The sequence below is a fragment of the Salvelinus namaycush genome, chromosome 7 (genome assembly GCF_016432855.1).
Source record: "Salvelinus namaycush isolate Seneca chromosome 7, SaNama_1.0, whole genome shotgun sequence".
NCBI classification, from domain to species: domain Eukaryota; kingdom Metazoa; phylum Chordata; class Actinopteri; order Salmoniformes; family Salmonidae; genus Salvelinus; species Salvelinus namaycush.
The window spans coordinates 58134915-58155946 of record NC_052313.1 but is presented as its reverse complement, the minus strand read 5'-3'; the positions used below and the strand labels follow the sequence as shown (position 1 = coordinate 58155946).

The 21032-nt window shown below is 42.7% G+C and overlaps 1 long non-coding RNA gene across 1 annotated transcript; it reads right to left on the bottom strand.

The window, feature by feature from the left end:
* Positions 1 to 4176: 4176 nt before the first annotated feature.
* Positions 4177 to 20777, bottom strand: LOC120050572. The gene is made up of 3 exons (XR_005477207.1): positions 20667 to 20777; positions 20084 to 20123; positions 4177 to 4344 (listed from the first exon to the last, which is right to left on the bottom strand). It is a non-coding gene; the product is annotated as an uncharacterized LOC120050572 (long non-coding RNA).
* Between the last annotated feature and the right edge of the window lie 255 nt (positions 20778 to 21032).

Here is a 21032-nt window from a genome sequence, read left to right as displayed (position 1 = left end):
TAGTTTTGTTGTCCTGGACTACCTGGCTAAAATAATTGCTCACTAGACTAACTTCCTTTCATGGACAACAATACGCCAGGCCAGTTAGTTAACATTAACCTTCTACATCTAGCTACATGTTGAACTTCCATCCTCTCAAGCCAGGGGTACAATATATTAATTTATGGTTGGATCAGAATCGCTGTTATGATCAGTGGCCAGTATGGAGAATTAAGTAAAATCACAAGATTAAATCTCCTTCCATGGCTAATTTGGGAAAGGGCAGATTTTTAGCTAGCTAGTTAGCCACCGGAGTACAACAACACAATGAGATGTAACTACTCACGTTTTTTTCTGTCAATAAAGATATTTGGCTTGTGATGTGATTGGTCTGAAGCCAAATCCAAACTGGCTTCCATTGACACTTTTTTTTTTTGGTGCACCAGGACCATTCACAGATGAATGATGAGCATTTTCAGGCAGAGTTTTAATACTCTTTCCCACACGTACAGTTTCAAGACAGGTCTGATTTATAATGGGAAACATGCAGGTGTGCAGTCTTTTCAGAAATGGCACACGCATATATTTAGTGTGAAATGTACGCAATGGTTATAAATGAGGCCTCTGTGGTTTGTGAGGTTGTGAGAGGATTTTGCACCTATAACATTTCTGTCAACTGTGACTTTCATTATCACACTGTAGCATTTTAAAGGTCACTGAATTTCAGTGAAGTAAGCAAAGATAATATACACCATCAGACCAAACACTGTGTAGAAACACTTTGACAGAAATATTGAAATGAAAGAATTATGTTCCTCCGTGATGTACACACAGGTGTAGTTCCCTATGTCAGATGGTTGTATGTTGGTGATGTGTAGAAACACTCTGTCATTCTTTATATGTAGTGTGAATCTGGGGTCACAAGTGAAGTCTGTACCATTATGGTTGGTCTGAAATTGCACTTGACAGTCATTCCCCCCACTTATCACTCAGTCTTATATATTACAAAAAATAATTGGGCAGACAGATGTCTTTTTTTCAGTCACTGCCAACATGAAGGGAAACAGATTGAGTGTACTGTTTCATGGGATTGAGATTGAGCAAAAAGTGAAGTTGATTTCTTATTGACTAACTGCACCAGAAGCAGAAGTAGCCTGAATACAAACATACTGGCCAACTGCAGAACCAAACATTACTTACTCAATGTTGTCTGCTCAGACTGAGTACAGAACTCAACGTCTATCCAACGTCAGTTGTTCAAATCAAAGTTTATTTGTCACGTGCGCCGAATACAAAAGGTGTAGACCTTACAGTGAAATGCTTACTTACAGGCTCTAACCAATAGTGCAAAAAAGGTATTAGGTGAGCAATAGGTAAGTAAAGAAATAAAACAACAGTAAAACGACGCAGTCTGTCTACAGTAGCGAGGCTATAAAGTAGCGAGGCTACATACAGACACCAGTTAGTCAGGCTGATTGATGTAGTATGTACACGTAGATATGGTTAAAATAACTATGCATATATGATGAACAGAGTAGTAGCGTAGCAGTAGCGTAAAAGAGGGGGTGGTGGGTGGCGGGACACAATGCAGATAGCCCGGGTTAGCCAATGTGCGGGAGCACTGGTTGCTCGGCCCAATTGAGGTAGTATGTACATGAATGTATTGTTAAAGTGACTATGCATATATGATTAACAGAGTGTAGCAGCAGTGTAAAAAGTTTGGGAGGGCACACAATGCAAATAGTCCGGGTAACCATTTGATTACCTGTTCAGGAGTCTTATGGCTTGGGGGTAAAAACTGTTGAGAAGCCTTTTTGTCCTAGACTTGGCACTCCGGTAGCGCTTGCCATGCGATAGTAGAGAGAACAGTCTATGACTGGGGTGGCTGAGGTCTTTGACAATGTTTAGGGCCTTCCTCTGACACTGCCTGGTGTAAAGGTCCTGGATGGCAGGCAACTTAGCCCCAGTGATGTACTGGGCCGTACGCACTACCCTCTGTAGTGCCTTGCGGTCGGAGGCTGAGAAATTGCCGTACCAGGCAGTGATGTGTGACATTCGCTGTCCAGAGGACCGAGTTTAGCATCTGCTTCATCTGACCACTTTTTTTATAGACCGGGTAACTGGTGCTTCCTGCTTTCATTTTTGCTTGTAAGCTGGAATCAGGAGGATGGAGTTGTGGTCGGATTTACCAAATGGAGGGTGAGGGAGAGCTTTGTACGCGTCTCTGTGTGTGGAGTACAGGTGATCTAGAATTTCTTTCCCTCTGGTTGCACATTTAATATGCTGGTAGAAATTAGGTAGAACTGATTTAAGTTTCCCTGCATTGAAGTCTCCGGCCACTAGGAGCGCCGCCTCTGGGTGAGTGGTTTCCTGTTTGCTTATTTCCTTATACAGCTGACTGAGTGCGATCTTAGTGCCCGCATCTGATTGTGGTGGTAAATAAACAGCCATGAAAAGTATAGCTGACAACTCTCTAGGCAAGTAGTGTGCCCTGCAATGTATCAAAATATACTCTACTTCAGGCGAACAAAATCTAGAGACTTCCTTTGATTTCTTGCACCAACTGTTGTTTACAAATATGCACAGACCGGCCCCCTCGTCTTACCGGAGTGTGCTGTTCTATCTTGCCGGTGCAGCGTATATCTGTCAAGATAACTATGTTCTCAGTGTTCATAAACTGAACTTCAATTAAACTACTCGGTCTGTTACCAAGAATTTGTAAGGTTCTTGTTGAAATGAAACAGACAGAGGCCAGTCTACAATAGTCAGAATGTTTATTTACGAGAGCTCTGCAAATCATTTCCTGTACATTGGTCTATATACCTCACATTTCGTCATAAATGTCCCTCCTCCTCTCCGAGACAATGACAATATAGTTCACAAGTCTTCTCCTACTCATACATTGTCTGCCACCTGTTATACAATCTACTACAAGCCCAAGGTCTCTCCCCTCCCTGGGTGGGGACAGAATGTTCTGTAAGGAACACAGTAGTACAGCTTGTCTGTCAATAGCTCCTCTTATCATTTGTTTCACACTTGCACCCTGCTTACATACTAAAATGGAACAAAAAGTCCTTGTTCTAATTCTGACTAAAACTACACACATCATATTTATAGATTTATGATTCTAATAAATTTCATACAATCATACAGTGACAGGGTAGAATTCTGTTAGTTATAGTTCTACGTTAAATGTATACATCATTTAGTCATTATTCATCAAATTCATAACAATATCCCGCTAGCTGAATATCCATGTCGTCATTCAGCCACGACTCCGTGAAACATAGGATATTACAGTAGCACAATTGTTTGGGCGCCCGTAAAACTGCTGCCATTTCTTCCGGCGCCATTTTAACAGTTCAATAGAGAAACAAAGTCAAACTTGGGTTGACTAGTTAAAATGGACCTTGAGAGCTGAGAGGAGGAAGTGGTTCTGTTTTCTAGCTTCTACCTGTCTTACTGTTTCACAGAAACACTTGGACCTCTGCTAGTGCATCTTGGTCTTTGCAAAGCACCACAGAGAGGCCAACATATTAACAACAGCCACCTCAACAGGTCCACTTCCTTCTTTAGACACAAACAATGATAGATTCTGCACCACCACAAGGCTGAAGGGTTCTTATATCATATAAGCCTGATGTGGATAATAGTGAGTTTTCCTCTAGATTGTACATGCTGGGTTAGATACATACAGGCCATACAGTATACATATTACTATAGAGGTCATGGATCTGTTTGGAAATGAAGTTTTAATGAATGGTTTAGTTTTGTCGTTACATCTCTTCACTTGAACATGTAATTCAAGTTGGCCTACATGATACATGGAGATGGAACATTGAAAGCAAGGAAAATACATTGTCATGAAGCATGTTGTGATGATGACTGGTCATCTCTACTGCTGCAGGTAATATATTTTACAAATGCAATACACTGACACCTGGTGGAAATGCACATGATCACATCTGTCCACAGGAACATTGGTTCTACGTAACATAATATGCAGGATTCATACAGTAAGTGCTGATATTTACAGCAACAGAAGACGATCTACAGTAAAGGACCTATTCATCCAGGTGTCAGTAACCAATCAATGTAACTATATAAAGTCAGTGTATCAGCTGTAAAAATAGGGGCATTACAGTAATCAAGATATACAGTAAATGGATATACTGTACAGTTGTATATCATGGCTGCTGAAATACTTTTTAACCCCTAGTGATAGAAAAAGGTGTCTAATGACATGTCGTCATTGGTCAACGGTGCCAGAGGTCAGGGGTTAGAGTGTGTCAGCTGGAGGGTTGAGTAAAGCCCATTGTCTCTCCTTGTGAATGTGCTGTAGGGCTCAATGTCCTGTTGCTCCTCCTACAAAGACATGAACAATATGTCAACATATTACACTGTAAAATGTCATATGGGGCTGTGGAAATATTTGTAAATGTTGGCAAATTCAATTGAAAATGTGAAAGAGCATAGTCTGCAGATGTATCACGACAACAGGTAACAGCCAATAACAGCCCTGACAGTTTTACGACTCCAGGTAACAGAAAGAAATAACAGCCATGACAGTCTAACGATTACAGGTAACATCAAGCAGTAACATCCCTGACAGAAAAGACAGTGTCGTTTCATCACCTCTTTAAAGGTGTACACCGCTTTCTGCTGTGTTCTCCTGCTGTGTAAAAGAGAAGACGAGTGAATGAACGTAGATAGATAGCATCATCACACCAAATGGAAGATGATTTTACTCAGTGCATGTCTTGTGGCGCAAAAAAATGTTTGCGCATGCGTGTGCGTTCATTTTCCTTCAGTGAACTACATTTTGACAAGACAGGAACCGAGAAGCCACAAATGTGCAATTGTTAGTCACATTAATGACCAAAAACCTCAAACTCTGAGTTAAAACCTAGGCTAATTGACCTACTTTTTATGTGACATAGTGTTTAGGTATTTCACATTGTTTCTCAGCAGGCTACAGCATTGGATGCCTTTCTGAGACAAAGTTCAGTACCTGAATTATAAATATGATTTTTTTGAGTAGGCACTTTTATTATTACAGTTTCTCCATTAAAACGTAATTATACAAATACCAAAATGGACAAATACTCATTACAGAACAGAGCTGAAGAGAATCTCTTACTTAAAATGCATTTTCCTCATAATTATGCCAGCAAAGGCCATGACAGCAACAGCTGCTGCTAGGCCTACTAGCCTCTCAATATGGAAATGTCTGTGATCCATGTCCTCATGGGATCCTGAGAAAGAAATCCTTAGAAACTGCTTGTGATCCAGCATGGCTCTTCTCTCTACCATTACACATCAGATAAACTGTATACTGAGGGTCATTTTAAAATTCTAATGAACAACCCCATCAGACTGGACACTTACTGTTGACATAAATATGTACATGAAGCTCATGATGTCCTCCATTATATGTACACTGACAGGTGTAGATCCCTTCATCAGATGGTTGTATGTTGGTGATGTGTAGAAACACTCTGTCACTCTTTATCTGTAATGTGACTCTGGGGTCACAAGTGCTGTTTGTAACATTTCGGTCAAACCGAAGAGACACTTGACACTCATTCCCACCACTTATCACTCTATCTAACTTACATATTACAGACATCATGTCATGAATGGTTTGGTTTGGACAGGCTAGAGTGCCCAAATCTGCTCCTCTTTCCAATGTTTCCACTTGAATCTCTGTAAACATGAAGGGAAATGGTTTGTGAGTGTATTGTTTCATTTAAAATGTTTGTTTTGCATTACAATTGCAATGCACAGTTTGTTGCATAAGAGAAAGATGTGTGTATATATATAAAAAGAGAATATTCTGATGCAAATGTTGGTTCTTCCCTAAATGCAGTTCAGATTGTTATATGAGGTAATGTTAATGCCATTAACATTTCACAAATGAAACATGAGGACAGGACCTCTTTCCTTTTTCAGTGTTGTACAAACTGTACATGCATGCTGTGTGTTTAAGAAAAAGGACAAATCTTACCTTGAAAGGCTGTGCACACACCCCACACCAGCAGAAGCAGAGAAAAGCCTGAATGTTCGTATTCCACACATAATTGACCAACTGCAGAACCAGACGTTAGTCCAATATTTTCTGCTCAGACCGACAACAGAACAAAAGGCAAACCAAAGTGATGGTCCTTTGACAGGTTTGACCCAGTTACATGTTATGGGTGCAAGCAGAGAGGAGGAAGTGGTGCTGTGTCATGTTTTTCTAGCTTCTATGTGTGGCTTTCACAATGACAATACATCTCTTGGGCTGTGTTTAGGGGCTCTGCAGTGTAACCACCACATATGGGGGGGGGGGGGGTTATATCAAGTATGTAGGTGATGGTTATTTGTATTCATTATGGATCCCCATTAGCCGCTGCATTGGCAGATCTAATGTTACTGCTTGTATGAGTTACTTGATGTGGAATAGAGTGTTAGATCTGGTCCCTCCAGGTTAATAACAGGAAATTACCCTACCCAGTGCTATGTTTATGATATAACTAATTATTATAATCATTCAATTATTTCCTTTTTATATACCAATGCCTTATTAATACATCTGCAGCAGGGCAATAAAGTCCAGGGGGCCTCATTTATAAACCCTTCATACTTATAAAATAGACCCCAGAATGTGTGTGCACCAGTAGGGGTGCGTTGGTAAAATCACCAGGGAAGCCACTATCAGATAAAAGCCATATTACAACCTGTGTTGTGATAATTCCATTGTTTGCTCTGTAACCTGTTAGTTCATATGCCTTGACACCATGATATATAGGCCTAAAGGCCGAGACAATAAGAAGACGCAGTGGTAGAATAAATTCAACCACATCTTTGTTTAATTATAAAACCGGAGAGCAACATCTGTCCAGTGAAGTCTACAAAACATATTGCTATGTAACAAACAGATGTCATTGGCGTTTCTCTACAAGTAGGGTGAGTCAACTTGTTTTTTCTACTAGCACGCACGCACCGACAGCATATGACCGACAGCATGGTTGTCACGGCATTCAAGAGAAGAAGATGAGGACCAAGGTGCAGTGTGGTGCGTGTTCATATTTAATTTAATAACCGAACACTAACACGAAAATGACAAAAGAATAACCGAAACAGTTCTGGTCTGGTACAGATACGAAACAAAAAACAACTACCCACAAACACTGGTTGGAACAGGCTACCTAAGTATGGCTCCCAATCAGAGACAACGATAGACAGCTGCCTCTGATTGGGAACCACACCAGGCCAAACACATAGAAACAAAACAACATAGAAAACAAACATAGACTGCCCACCCTAATCACACCCTGGCCTAACCAAAATAGAGAATAAAAAGCCTCTCTATAGCCAGGGCGTGACAATGGTCAAGCAAGTTAATGTTGCCGACATTTTCAGACCACTAACAACTATTGATTTAGAACCATGGAGAGTTACCACAAGTCACAAAGAAAACAGGAGCTGCTTCCACTATCCAGGACCATTTCAACTTCAATATTTCAACATATAATCACCTATTCTTAGTCTAATACAATGATAACTGAAAGATACCCAAAACTATTTAGTCCAATCAATGTAAGCTAAATATGTGGCTGTCCATGGTACTGATTTCTGTGTGTGTGTGTTTGTGTGTGTGTTTGTGTGTTTGTGTGTGCGTGCGTGCAAGTAGAAAAAACAAGTTGACTCACCCTACTTGTAGAGAAACGCCAATGACATCCTCCTCTTTCATGTTGCCGAAACGGACTATCACTCTGTCATACAGTACACTCTTTAGTTTTTGTTGTCCTAGGCTACCTGGCTAAAATACTTGCTCGCTAGACTAACTTCCTTTCATGGACAATAATACACCAGGCCAGCTAGTTAACATTAGCATACTACATCTAGCTACATGTTGAACTTCCATCCTCTCAAGCCAGGGCTGTTAAGAGCCTCCTTAAAGGAGGGAGGTGCAGGAATCAGGAGCAGGAGAACAAGGAAGTCCCAGTGGCACAATCGTTTATTTAAGACGTCCCAGCTCAGCAACAACATGGGGGAGAATACTCCCAAACGATGGTCGCCACCCACAGGGAAATAAACGTTACACGGGGAGGAGAAACCTCTACTCCTAAACACATACCAAACGGTACAAACTGCATGTAAGAAGAAAACCCCGTGGTGCAGACACGCACCCCTAACAAAGATACCACAGCAAACATTCCCGCACAAAGACTAGCAGGCAGCGGAGGTAAATAAACCCCCGAAATCAACTAATAGGACACAGGTGAAACAATACAGACAGACACAAACGAAAAGGAAAAAAAAAATGGATCGGTGGCAGCTAGTAGGCCGGCGACGACGACCGAACAGGGAGAGGAGCCACCTTCAGTGGAAGTCGTGACAGTAACCCCCCCCCCCCCCGACGCGCGGCTCCCGCAGTACGCCGACGCCGGCCTCGAGGACGACCTGGAGGACAAGGCACAGGGCGATCCGGATGGAGGCGGTGAAACTGACTCAGCGGAGATGAATCCAAGACGTCCTCCACCGGCACCCAGCATCTCTCCTCCGGGACCGTACCCCTCCCAATCCACGAGGTACTGCAGGCCCCTCACCCGACGCCCTGGATTCCAGTACGGGTCGCACTGTGTACGCCGGGGCCCCCTCGATGTCCAGGGGGTGCGGAGGGACCTCCCGCACCTCAGCTCCTTGAAGCGGACCAGCTACCACCGGCCTGAGGAGAGACACATGAAATGAGGGGTTAATACGGTAATAAGGGGGGAGCTGTAACCTATAACACACCTTGACTGAGGGGCAGCTCATGACTGAAGGGCAGCTCATGACTGAAGGCGGCTCATGACTGAAGGGCGGCTCATGACTGAAGGGCGGCTCATGACTGGAAGGCGGCTCATGACTGGCTGGCGACTCTGGCGGCTCTGGCGGCTCTTGACTGGCTGGCGGCTCTGGCGGCTCCTGACTGGCTGGCGGCTCTGGCGGCTCCTGACTGGCTGGCGGCTCTGGCGGCTCCTGACTGGCTGGCGGCTCTGGCGGCTCCTGACTGGCTGGCGGCTCTGCGGCTCCTGACTGGCTGGCGGCTCTGGCGGCTCCTGACTGATGGACGGCTCTAGCGGCTCCTGACTGACGGACGGCTCTAATGGCTCGGGACAGACGGGCGGCTCAGATGGCGCTGGGCAGACGGATGGCTCAGTTGGCGCTGGGCAGACGGATGGCTCAGACGGCGCTGGGCAGACGGATGGCTCAGACGGCGCTGGGCAGACGGATGGCTCAGACGGCGCTGGGCAGACGGATGGCTCAGACGGCGCTGGGCAGGCAGGCAGCTCAGACGGCGCTGGGCAGACGAGCAGTGCAGGCGGCGTTGAGCAGACGAGCAGTGCAGGCGGCGTTGGACAGACGGCCGACTCTGACCTGCTGAGGCGCACAGTAGGCCTGGTGCGTGATGCCGGAACTGGAGGTACTGGGCTGGAGACACGCACCACAGGGAGAGTGCGTGGAGGAGGAACAGGGCTCTGGAGACGCACTGGAAGCCTGGTGCGTGGTGTAGGCACTGGTGGTACTGGGCTGGGGCGGGAAGGTGGCGCCGGATATACCGGACCGTGCAGGCGTACTGGCTCCCTTGAGCACCGAGCCTGCCGAACCTTACCTGGTTGAATGCTCCCCGTAGCCCGTCCAGTGCGGGGAGGTGGAATAACCCGCACTGGGCTGTGTTGGCGAACCGGGGACACCATGCGTAAGGCTGGTGCCATGTACACCGGCCCGAGGAGACGTACTGGAGGCCAGATATGTTGAGTCGGCTTCATGACACTTGGCTCAATACTCAATCTAGCCCGGCCAGTGCGGGGAGGTGGAATAACCCGCACCGGGCTATGCACACGTACAGGAGACACCGTGCGCTCTTCCGCATAACACGGTGTCTGCCCGTACCCCCGCTCTCCACGGTAAGCATGGGAAGTGGGCGCAGGTTTCCTACCTGCCTTCGCCACACTACCCTTTAGCCTCCCCCCAAGAAATTTTTGGGATTTCTTCTCGGGTTTCCGTGCTAGCCGCGTACCTTCATAACGCCGGTTCCTCTCTCCGGTTGCCTCTGCTCTCCTAGCTGCCTCCAGCTGTTCCCATGGGAGGCGATCCTTTCCAACCTTAGCCCAGGGTCCTTTACCGTTCATAATTTCCTCCCATGTCCAGGAGTCCTGTGTAGTGGGCCGCTGCTGCTGCCTGTAGCCACGCTGCTTGGTCCGAGTTAGGTGGGTGGTTCTGTAACGGCAGTCTATTTCGTCCTCCTCATCGGACGAGGAGAGGCGAGAAGGATCGGAGGACCAATGTACAGCGTGGTAAGTTTCCATGATTTAATAACATGAAAACAATATACAATTACAAAATAACAAAACAAACTAACCGTCACAGTCCCGTGTGGCACAAACACTGACACAGAAAACAACCACCCACAAAATCCCAACACAAAACAAGCCACCTATATATGATTCTCAATCAGGGACAACGATTGACAGCTGCCTCTGATTGAGAACCATATTAGGCTGGACACAGAAACAGACAAACTAGACACACAACATAGAATGCCCACCCAGCTCACGTCCTGACCAACACTAAAACAAGCAAAACACATAAGCACTATCGTCAGGACGTGACACTTACAATATTCAATGATTACATTTCTCTAAAACAGGTTATAGGCTTATGTGCACCACCGAGTTAGAACAGTAGGCAAAATTTAAGAGGTGAAAATATACCAAATTATTAGAGTGAGGGACATTGAATGCCATTTGGGTCTTTGCGTGTCAAAAAAGATACACGTCATAAAATACTATTTGACGCGTTAAATTAGCTTTAATTTTACATGTCAAATAACACAATTCTATTATAGAATGTTTTGTGCGCTGAAGTTGCACGTGCAAGCCAACCACCACCACTACTATCAGTAGCACTGCACTATCAAAGCTGTACAAAAAAGTAGCCAAACAAGCACACCCCTGACCACGAACGATGTGTTTTACAATACTATGTTGGTGAAAATAGACCAAATTATTAGGGTGAGGCACATGGGCTACTAACAGCGTACTACACAACATACACTTAGTATTACTTTCTTAGCTACAGTATACATTTCTCCCTTGCATATTACATCATTTATGCAGCAGCATACAAGACATTTTCGGACTCACCTTGTGAAGGTGGCACAGCGGTCCTTTGTGGGCAAATTTTGTCATCAAAGTCTGGCATTCTCTGGATTTTTGGTGGGAACACATCCACTCCATTGAATAGCAGGCTAATGTTAGTGGTTTCTTTTCAACGCTTGCAGTTAGCCTCTGATTCCTTCCAAATGACTCTGCTGGGCCGTGCTCCTATTTTCTGCTGGCCTGCCTCACCACCACAGAAAGCACTGAGCTAGGCTGAAACACCTGCATATTGGAGCTGCCTTACTCAAGGAATAGCAGGCTAATGTTAGTCTCAAGAAAGCAAAAAAGAAACCATGTTTGTATGCGGCTTTATTACCTCAATCCTATCTTTTTTTTTTACATTGTTCGCAAACTGAAATGTGACACGTATTAATGCCAAAATAACATGCAAAACAGGCAAGCCCCCCCCCCTTCCCCCAAAAAGCATGAAGATTGTTGTGATGATGACTGTACATCTCTACTGCTGCAGGGAATATCTTTTACAAATGCAATACACTGACACCTGGTGGAAATGCACATGATCACATCTGTCCACAGGAACATTGGTTCTACGTAACATAATGTGCAGGATTCACATCATCTGTCCACAGGAACATTGGTTCTACGTAACATACTGTGCAGGATTCATACAGTAAGTGCTGATATTTACAGCAACAGAAGACAATCTACAGTACAGGACCTAATCAGCCAGGTGTCAGTAACCAATCAATGGAACTATATAAAGTTGAAGTGTATCAGCTGTAAAAAATAGGGGCATTACAGTAATCAAGATATACAGTAAATGGATATACTGTACAATTGTAAATCCAGGGCTGGTGAAATACTATTTAACCCCTAGTGATAGAAAAAGGTATCTAATGCCCTGTTGTCATTGGTGCCAGAGGTCAGGGGTTAGAATGTGTGAGCTGGAGGGTTGAGTAAAGGCCATTGTCTCTCCTTGTGAGCGTGCAGTAGAGCTCAATGTCCTGTTGCTCCTCCTACAAAGACATTAACAATATGTCACCATATTACACTGTAAAATGTCATATGGAGCTGTGGAAATATGTTGGCAAATTCAATTGAAAATGTGAAAGAGCATAGTCTGCAGATTCCTTACGAGTCCAAGTAACAGAGCAAGCAATAACAGCCCTGACAGTATTATGACTACAGGTAACAGAGCAAGCAATAACATCTCTGGCAGTATTATGACTACAGGTAACAGAGCAAGCAATAACAGCCCTGACAGTATTATGACTACAGGTAACAGAGCAAGCAATAACAGCCCTGACAGTATTATGACTACAGGTAACATAGCAAGCAATAACAGCCCTGACAGTATTGGGACTACAGGTAATATCAAGCAATAACAGCCCTGACAGACAAGACAGTGTTGTTGCATCACCTCTTTAAAGGTGTACACCGCTTTCTGCTGTGTTCTCCCTGCTGTGTAAAAGAAGAGAACACCAGTGAATGAACGTAACATAACATGGTTTTACACAGCTGATGCTTTTGGAGCAAAGTGTTTGTGCGTGGCTGCATGCATGTTTTTTTTCTGACACTCATTTTTGACAAGGCAGGAAGTGAGAACCCTCAACAGTTCAGTTATTAGTGACCTACAATAACCTTATCGAGTCAGACTCGAATGTAGGTCAAGTAGCCTATTTCATACCCTCATGTATTTCATATGACCTCAGTTAGATCTGTTCATGCTCTCCTGCCAGATCTTTGTCTCACTCATAGTCACAACATTGATATTTAGTTGGCAAGAGAGCACAAACCAATACTGCACTTACAGTGTATTATTACAGTACCATAACAAAGTAATTGATTCATTAAATTACCAAATATGTAAAATACCCATCAACTTTTATTTTAACAAGCTAATAAGAATATCTTACCTGAGATGACATTTCCTCCTGATTATTCCAACGAGGACCACAACGGCTACAAATCCTACAAAGGCTGTTCTTATTATGAAATAGAAAGAAAGGTTGTTTGAGACATGGGATCCTGAAAAAGAAAAGAGAAGAAGTCATTATGATCCTATATGACTTGTTTCTCTTCACCACTCTGGTCATTTACATTGTTGACAGATGCTCAGTTTGAACACTATTTTTATTACAATCCAGTTCACTTGGACTGAGATGGTAGAATTGACTAAATGAGACCAAACATTCACAGATCAAGCTAAATGTGACACGCAAAACCAAACACTTACCATTGACAGAAATATTGAGATGCAAAAAATGTGTTTCTCCATGATGTACACACTCACAGGTGTAGATCCCTTCATCAGATGGTTGTATGTTGGTGATGTGTAGAAACACTCTGTCACTCTCTGTCTGCAGTGTGACTCTGGGGTCACAAGTGCTGGTTGTACCATTTTGGTCAAACCGAAGAGACACTTGACACTCATTCCCACCACTTATCACTCTATCTAACTTGCATATTACATACGTCATGTCATGGATGGTTTGCTTTGGACAGGCTAGAGTGCCCAAATCTGCTCCTCTTTCCAATGTTTTCACTTGAATCTCTGTAAACATGAAGGAAAATGGTTTGAGCATATTGTTTAATTTAAAATGTTTGTTTTGCATTGACTGTCATTACAATTGCGATGCACAATTTGTTGCATTAGAGAAGGGTGTATAACAAAAAAGAATAATTACACATTTATAAATTAAGAGAATATTCGGACACAAATGTTGCTTCTTATCTAAATTCAGTTCAGATTGTGCTGAGTGGAACTCCTGTTGTTATACGAGGTAATGCTAATGCCATTAACATTTCACAAATTCCTTTTTCAGTGTTGTACAAACTATACATGCATGCTGTGTGTTTGAGAAAAGGACAAATTTTACCTTGAAAGGCTGTGCACACACCCCACACCAGCAGAAGCAGAGAAAGCCTGAATGCTCGTCTTCCACACATAATGACCAACTGCAGAATCAAACGTTAGTCCAACATTTTCTGCTCAGACTGACAGCAGAACAAAAGTCAAACCAAAGCAAACCAAAGTGATGGTCCTTTGACAGGTTGAAACAGTTACATGATCTGGTGCTGGCAGAGAGGAGGAAGTGGTGCTGTGTAAATGTATTCTATCTTCTATGGGTGACTTTCACAATGACAACACATCTCTTGGGCTGTGTCTAGGAGCTATGCGGTACAACCACCACATATAATAATAAACTCTGTATCAAGAGGTCCACTTCCTGCTCCAGCAACAATGATAGATGATAGACACCACCACAAGACTGAGGAGGGTTTATATCAAGTGTATGTAAGTGATGGTTATTTGTATATGTATTTATTATGGATCCCCTTGGCAGCAGCTACTCTTCCTGGGGTCCAGCAAAATTAAAGCAGTTTATACAATTTTAAAAACATTACAATACATTCAGACTGTGTCCTCAGGCCCCTACTCCACCACTACCACATATATACAGTACAAAGTCCATGTGTACGTGTGTATATAGTGCGCATGCTATCGTGTGTGTGTTGCTTCACAGTCCCTGCTGTTCGATTAGGTGTTTTTTTTATATCTAATGTTACTGCTTGCATGAGTTACTTGATGTGCAATAGAGTGTTAGATCGGGTCCTCCAGGTTAATAACAGGAAATGAACCTACCCAGTGCTATGTTTATGATATAACATTATAATCATTAAATTATTACCTTTATATACCAAGGCCTTATTAATACATCTGCAGCAGGGCAATAACGTCCAGGGGCGTCATTTATAAAAATGGACTGTGCTCCAGTAGGGGTGCGTGGGTAAAATCACCTATGTGCTGTGATAATTGAGTTGTTTGCGCTATAACCTGTTAGTTCATATGCCTTGCCACTGTGATATATAGGCCTAAAGGCTGAAACAATAAGAGGACAATGGCAGAATGATTTCAACCACACCTTTGTTTAATTACTCAACTAGAGAGCAACATCTGTCCGGTGAAGTCTACAAAACATTGAATATAATGAACAGTTATATAACCGACAGCATGGCCAAGCAAAGTAATGTTTCCAACATTTTCAGACTACTAAACAACTATTGATTTAGAACCATGGAGAGTAACCTCAAGTCACAAAGAAAACAGCAGCTGCCTCCACTATTCCAGCACCATTTCAACTTCAACATTTCAACATCTAATCACCTATGCTTAGTCTAATACAGTGAAAACTAAAAGATACCCACAACGATTTAATCCAATCAACGTAAGTGTTACGTTCCCCAGTTTCTGTGTTGTTGTTTTGTTTGTATGTGTGTGTTTCAGGATGGCTTCCTGGATTCCTCTAAGCAGCTGATTGGTCGGCCCCATTGATTGGAGCTGACCCCGCCCTCTCGTCAGAAACAGCTGTCTTCAATTACCAACTCCTTCTGAAGCTAGAAAAAGCCAGTGTTCTGTTTCTCAGAAGAGAGCTGAGGGGTATATCCTATGTTGGTTGTTGCTGAGAGAGAGAGAGAGAGAGAGAGAGAGAGAGAGAGAGAGAGAGAGAGAGAGAGGAGAGAGAGAGAGAGAGAGAGAGAGAGAGAGAGAGAGAGAGAGAGAGAGAGATGAGAGAGAGAGAGAGAGAGAGAGAGAGAGAGAGAGAGAGAGAGAGAGAGAGAGAGAGAGAGAGAGAGAGAGAGAGAGAGAGAGAGAGAGAGAGAGAGAGAGAGAGAGAGAGAGAGAGAGAGAGAGAGAGAGAGAGAGAGAGAGAGAGAGAGAGAGAGAGAGAGTGTCTGTCTATATCCCCCCACTAGAATCCCCATACTTTAATAAAGACAGCTTCTCCATCCTGGAGGGGGAAATCAATCATTTCCAGGCCCAGGGACATGTATTAGTCTGTGGCGACCTAAATGCCAGAACTGGACAAGAACCTGACACCCTCAGCACACAGGGGGACAAACACCTGCCTGCAGGTGACAGCATTCCCTCCCCTATATGCCCCCCTAGGCACAACTATGACAACATAACCAACAAAAACGGGTCACAACTCCTGCAGCTCTGTCGCACGCTGGGTATGTACATAGTCAATGGTAGGCTTCGAGGGGACTCCTATGGTAGGTTCACCTATAGCTCATCTCTTGGCAGTAGCACTGTAGACTGGTAGGCTTCGAGGGGACTCCTATGGTAGGTTCACCTATAGCTCATCTCTTGGCAGTAGCACTGTAGACTACTTTATCACTGACCTCAACCCAGAGTCTCTCAGAGCGTTCACAGTCAGCCCACTGACACCCCTATCAGACCACAGCAAAATCACAGTCTACTTGAACAGAGCAATACTCAATCATGAGGCATCAAAGCCAAAGGAACTGAGTAACATTAAGAAATGCTATAGATGGAAGGAATGCAGTTTGGAAACCTACCAAAAAACAATTAGGCAACAGCAAATTCAATCCCTTTTAGACAACTTCCTGGGTAAAATGTTCCACTGCAATAGTGAAGGTGTAAACTTGGCAGTAGAAAATCTTAACAGTATATTTGACCTCTCAGCTTCCCTATCAAATCTAAAAATCTCAAATAGAAAACCGAAGAAAATGAACAACAATGACAAATGGTTTGATAAAGAATGCAAAAATCTAAGAAATAAATTGAGAAACCTGTCCAACCAAAAACATAGAGACCCGGAAAACCTGAGTCTACACCTTCACTATGGTGAATCACTAAAACAATACAGAAATACACTACGGAAAAAGAAGGAACAGCACGTCAGAAATCAGCTCAATGTAATTGAAGACTCCATAGACTCTAACCAATTCTGGGAAAATTGGAAAACACTAAACAAACAACAACACGAAGAATTATCTATCCAAAATGGAGATGTATGGGTAAACCACTTCTCCAATCTTTTTGGCTCTATAACAAAGAATAAAGAGCAAAAACATATACATGATCAAATACAAATCCTAGAATCAACTATTAAAGACTACCAGAACCCACTGGATTCTCCAATTACCTTGAATGAGTTACAGGACAAAATAAAAACCCTCCAACCCAAAAAGGCCTGTGGTGTTGATGGTATCCTTAATGAAATGATCAAATATACAGACAACAAATTCCAATTGGCTATACTAAAACTCTTTAACATCGTCCTTAGCTCTGGCATCTTCCCCAATATTTGGAACCAAGGACTGATCACCCCAATCCACAAAAGTGGAGACAAATTTGACCCCAATAACTACCGTGGAATATGCGTCAACAGTAACCTTGGGAAAATCCTCTGCATTATCATTAACAGCAGACTCGTACATTTCCTCAATGAAAACAATGTACTGAGCAAATGTCAAATTGGCTTTTTACCAAATTACCGTACAACAGACCATGTATTCACCCTACACACCCTAATTGACAACCAAACAAACCAAAACAAAGGCAAAGTCTTCTCATGCTTTGTTGATTTCAAAAAAGCCTTCGACTCAATTTGGCATGAGGGTCTGCTATACAAATTGATGGAAAGTGGTGTTGGGGGTAAAATATACGACATTATTAAATCCATGTACACAAACAACAAGTGTGCGGTTAAAATTGGCAAAAAACACACACATTTCTTCACACAGGGTCGTGGGGTGAGACAGGGATGCAGCTTAAGCACCACCCTCTTTAACATATATATCAACGAATTGGCGCGGGCACTAGAACAGTCTGCAGCACCCGGTCTCACCCTACTAGAATCCGAAGTCAAATGTCTACTGTTTGCTGATGATCTGGTGCTTCTGTCACCAACCAAGGAGTGCCTACAGCAGCACCTAGATCTTCTGCACAGATTCTGTCAGACCTGGGCCCTGACAGTAAATCTCAGTAAGACCAAAATAATGGTGTTCCAAAAAAGGTCCAGTCACCAGGACCACAAATTCCATCTAGACACCGTTGCCCTAGAGCACACAAAAAACTATACATACCTCGGCCTAAACATCAGCACCACAGGTAACTTCCACAAAGCTGTGAACGATCTGAGAGACAAGGCAAGAAGGGCCTTCTATGCCATCAAAAGGAACATAAATTTCAACATACCAATTAGGATCTGGCTAAAAATACTTGAATCAGTCATAGAGCCCATTGCCCTTTATGGTTGTGAGGTCTGGGGTCCACTCACAACCAAGATTTCACAAAATGGGACAAACACCAAATTGAGACTCTGCATGCAGAATTCTGCAAAAATATCCTCCGTGTACAACGTAGAACACCAAATAATGCATGCAGAGCAGAATTAGGCCGATACCCACTAATTATCAAAATCCAGAAAAGAGCCGTTAAATTCTACAACCACCTAAAAGGAAGCGATTCCCAAACCTTCCATAACAAAGCCATCACCTACAGAGAGATGAACCTGGAGAAGAGTCCCCTAAGCAAGCTGGTCCTAGGGCTCTGTTCACAAACACAAACACACCCCACAGAGCCCCAGGACAACAGCACAATTAGACCCAACCAAATCATGAGAAAACAAAAAGATAATTACTTGACACATTGGAAAGAATTAACAAAAAAACAGAGCAAACTAGAATGCTATTTGGCCCTAAACAGAGAGTGCACAGTGGCAGAATACCTGACCACTGTGACTGACCCAAATTTAAGGAAAGCTTTGACTATGTACAGACTCAGTGAGCATAGCCTTGCTATTGAGAAAGGCCGCCGTAGGCAGACATGGCTCTCAAGAGAAGACAGGCTATGTGCACACTGCCCACAAAATGAGGTGGAAACTGAGCTGCACTTCCTAACCTCCTGCCCAATGTATGACCATATTAGAGAGACATATTTCCCTCAGATTACACAGATCCACAAAGAATTTGAAAACAAATCCAATTTTGATAAACTCCCATATCTACTGGGAGAAATTCCACAGTGTATCATCACAGCAGCAAGATTTGTGACCTGTTGCCACAAGAAAAGGGCAACCAGTGAAGAACAAACACCATTGTAAATACAACCCATATTTATGCTTATTTATTTTAACTTGTGTGCTTTAACCATTTGTACATTGTTACAACACTGTATATATATAATATAACATTTGTAATGTCTTTATTGTTTTGAAACTTCTGTATGTGTAATGTTTACTGTTAATTTGTATTGTTTATTTCACTTTTGTATAATATCTACCTCACTTGCTTTGGCAATGTTAACACATGTTTCCCATGCCAATAAAGCCCCTTGAATTGAATTGAATTGAATTGAATTGAATTGAATTGAATTGAATTGAGAGAGAGAGAGAGAGAGAGAGAGAGAGAGAGAGAGAGAGAGAGAGAGAGAGAGAGAGAGAGAGAGAGAGAGAGAGAGAGACACACTGACACCTGGAGAAAATGCACATGATCACATCTGTCCACAGGAACATTGGTTCTAGTAACATAATGTGCAGCATTCATTCATTAAGTGCTGATATTTACAGCAACAGAAGACGATCTACAGTAAAGGACCTATTCAGCCAGGTGTCAGTAACCAATCAAAAGAACTATATAAAGTCAGTGTATCAGCTGTAAAAATAGGGGCATAACAGTAATCAAGATATACAGTAAATGGATATATTGTACAGTTGTATATCCAGGACAGGTGAAATACTATTTAACCCCTTGTGATTTAAAAAGTTGTCTAATGCTCTGTTGTCATTGGTCAACGCTGTCAGGGGTTACAGTGTGGCAGCTGGAGGGTTGAGTAGAGCCCATTGTCTCTCCTTGTGAGCGTGCAGTAGAGCTCAATGTCCTGTTGCTCCTCCTACAAATACATTAACAATATGTCACCATATTACACTGTAAAATGTCATATGGGTTTGTGGAAATATTTTGAATGTTGTCAAATTCAATTCAAAATGTGAAAGGGCATAGTCTGCAGATGCCTTACAACAACATGTAACAGCAAGCAATATCAGCCCTGACAGTCTTACGACTCCAGCCCTGACAGTATTGATTACAGGTAACATCAAGAAATAACAGCCCTGACAGACAAGAGAGTGTCGTTGCATCACCTCTTTAAAGGTGTACACCGCTTTCTGCTGTGTTCTCCCGCTGTGTAAAAGAAGAGAAGACCAGTGAATGAACGTAACATAACATGGTTTTACACAGCTGATGCTTTCTGGAACTAAATGTTTGTGTGTTTGTGCTTGGCTGAATGCATGTTTTTTTCCGACACTAATTTCTGACAAGGCAGGAAGTGAGAACCCTCAACAGTTCAGTTATTGGTGACTTACAATATAACCTTATCGAGTCAGACTCGAACGTAGGTCAAGTAGCCTATTTCATACCCTCATGTATTTCATATGACCTCAGTTAGATCTGTTCATGCTCTCTTGCCAGATCTTTGTCACTCACAGTCACACCATTGACATTTAGTTGGCAAGAGAGCACAAACATATATTGGACCTGTAGCCTACCGCATATTTCTGAGGCCCATAGTTCTCTATGTGAATTATAGATCAGATTGCTATTTGAGATTGAATTTACAGTATATTATTACAGTACCTCTATGACAAATTATTTGATTAATTAAAATACCAAATATGTCAAATACCCATCAACTTTTCATTTAACAAGCTAATAAGAATCTCTTACTTGAGATGACATTTCCTCGTGATTATTCCAACAAGGACCACGACAGCTACAAATCCTGCAAAGGCTGTTATTATCATGACATTGAAAGGACGTTGGAAAGAAAGTTTGTTTGAGACATGGGATCCTGAAAAATGAAAAGAGAAGAAGTCATTATGATCCTATATGGCTTGTTTCTCTTCCTGCACTCTGGTCATTTACATTGTTGACAGATGCTCAGTTTGAACACTATTTTTATTACAATCCAGTTCACTTGGACTGAGATGGTAGAGATGACTAAATGAGATCAAACATTCACAGTACAAGCTAAATGTGACACGCAAACCAAACACTTACCATTGACAGAAATATTGAGATGCAAAGAATGTG